Here is a 3,105-nt window from a genome sequence, read left to right on the forward strand (position 1 = left end):
GCGAGGAAAAACGACATTGGTTCAACCCATCTGCCAAGATGAGTTACACACACATTCACACAGAGCTGACATGGTTGACTTCTGACAGGCAGTGCCCCTAATAAGAGACAGTATTCATGCAGCACAAGCACCCTGCTGCCTTTCTCAACTCTATGGCACATCTCTTCACCTCATCTGTGTATGGCACATTGTGTGTGTGGTTGTGTGGGTGTGTGTGTGTGTGTGGGTGTGTGAAAGAGAGAAAGAGAGAGAGAAAGAGAACAAGAGAGAGTGTGTTTGTGTGCAAAAGCTTGGCGAACAGACAGCGGTTAGCAGGCACGGAATTAAAATGAGTTTGTTCTGGTAAAGCAAACACGCTAGGAACACCATACTCGCCACCCGGGCACGGCCGCTGGAACATTAGCGCCCGGGGGAAAGTCCCGCCGTGCCAGCTCAGATGGCAACCAGCCTTTCTGCCTCTACCCCGGCCTCCAGACCTGAAGCTGATGGCCCAAACCGCGGAGGAAGCACGAGTTCCTTGTTGACATGCACAGGAAAACTCTGTAAACTCACTGACCTAAGGTTTTTGTTTCTGAGGTAGGCCTCAGTGAAGTGAATTTAGGAGAAATCAGACATGTACCCTACACTCGCTTTAACACAAAGCAACATCCACATCCACACACACACACACACACACAAACACACACACACACACACACACACACACACACACACACACACGTCTGGTCGCTGAAGTTAACCTTGGTGATCTGGGGCTCATTACGGCTCAGGGTGACTCGGAGAAATAAAGCAGTGAGGAGAGAGAGACAACGGAGCTTTAAAGAACCCAGTGGCACAAAAACATCATTAGCGTCTCACTTTAGGTTTTGTTTTTCTTGACTCTCTGTTAAATACAAAGAAGAGACCCGGACCAGCACTGATAGAGACAGACACACAGGGCCTACTTTTTTTAAGGGAAAAAACAAACAAAAACAAATCCAAAGATGAGCAACCTGCCATGCTTGCTTTCCGACAGCCATGAGGGCATCTGGGGTAGTGAGGCGAGGCGGGTGAAATCCAAGACACAACAATGCCCGCGGCCGAAACTGTGCCAGGAGAGCTTCCGATGTCAGTGTAGTGACACACACAAACACACACACAAACACACACACACACAAAAAGTTGTATAAGAACACCCCCCCTACCCACTCACCCCTTTTGCGCATACTGACAAACTGCAAAAGTAAAAGGCCACATGACATTCAAGCTTGGCTGAGCACTAGACTAGCCGCGGCCGGTGCGCTGAGTTGCGCCAAGCGTTCTCGATGTTTCACAACAAATAGGCTGGCCTGCATAGGAGACAGACACACTTATATAAGGCACAGCCCTCGCAGCGGCCTGCCTGCCTGCCTGCCTGCATGACAACACAACACAACACAACACAACACAACACAACACAACACAACACAACACAACACAACACAACACAACACAACCCCGACCCCAGACACACTTGGCGTGCTCCAACTGCACACACTGACTGCTGGGAGACAGAGAGAGAGAGAGAGGGAAGGGAAAAGCCCCGTATAAGGAGGTCAGCCAACGCAGGTCACAGAGGCCAAACGGGAGCGAAACACAGGCATCTTGAAGGCCTGTGGACATGCAACCCCCCTCCTCTCCTCCCACACACAGATGCATTCACACAGACATATATATATATATATATATATATATACACTATGCACACATAGCAAGTTTGTTATAGTCGCTATATGCCTGATCTGACAGGGCCCCATAATAAAGCGAACAAGCGTGCTGGCGTGCACTTATGAATTCCCTTCAGCATTAGGACCCGAGGTGATGTTAAGCCGGCTCGAGTTAGCTCTGCTGGACCGCGGAGGAGAGAAAGAGGGACTCGCCGCAGGTGAAGCTGACTCTGTCGGTTTGGTGGAGCTTGGGAGCGGATCTGATCTGTGATCCCAAGTCAGAAGCTGTCGGCAGCTCCCTGGCAGCTGCTCATAACTTGGCCGGTGTCCAGGAGCTCTGGATCAGAAGACAAAAGCAAGTAGGTCAGTGGTGAAATTGCATTCCCATCTCATACGAGTTGATTTTGTAGATTAGCTTGTGCTCCTCCCTCCTAGAGCCATAGCCCAGGCTAATGTGTTTGCGTATGCATCCATGCTTCATGCAGTGAAAGGGACAAACCCGTCCACCTTTCAAAGGAAAATCCTCGACAACATTCAAAAAAAGGCACGCAAAAACAAACTATTGACAGCATCAGCACCAGAAAGCATCTGTGATGTTTGACACCAACATAAGCCTGTACAAACAGAAGAACAAGGAACTTTATAGAGAGAGCATATGAACCACTGACCTGGGCCCTACTGAGAAATGGCCCATGGAAAAAGAACCATATAAAGCACCCACACAATATTTGTACGTTTATATTGCTGGGTGTACTGATGGCAACTCAAGCTTTGGACTCGTTGTGATCACTCCCATGAGGAGAGCCAACAGAGCGGAGGGCAGGGTTTCTGTGTTCCCCCTCCATCATCTCAAAGCCCTAATCATAAAAGCCCATCAGGGCCCAACGAATGAACCAACGAATGAAGGAAGCCATAAGCCAGCGGAGCAGTTCCATTTGACACGTTCCGCCTCCTCAAACTCCTGCCCTCGAGGAGCAAAGGCCCAATCTCCCTCCTTTTTCTCAACTCTCTCTGTCTCCCTCTCTCGCTCTCCCTCTCTCTTTCTCCCTCTCTCTCTCTCTCTCTCTGTAATATTGTGAACATTCTCATTTCCCCGTCACCACATAAGAAACGTAATCTAAAGCTTCATTAGGGAGGATGGGGGCTCCAGACACCTTTTGATTGGCAGGGAGGATGAATGAATAACTGATACGCCAGGTCGGGGGTTAAGAGGCAGCTGTAGGTCCCTCCTGTGTGTGTGTTTTGGGGGGGGGGGGTGGGGAGTGTGTGTGAATGTGTGTGTGAATGTGTGTGTTTTCGCTACGTACAGATTCAGGAGGTGAATTTCACACTCCACTAGGAGCGCCGTCATTACGATTCCGGCGTCTCTCCGAAGCTTTTGGGAACTCCAGCGGAGCAGAAAAGCTTTAACCCAAAAGCT

The sequence above is a fragment of the Sprattus sprattus genome (assembly GCF_963457725.1).
Source record: "Sprattus sprattus genome assembly, chromosome: 4".
Lineage (NCBI taxonomy): Eukaryota > Metazoa > Chordata > Actinopteri > Clupeiformes > Clupeidae > Sprattus > Sprattus sprattus.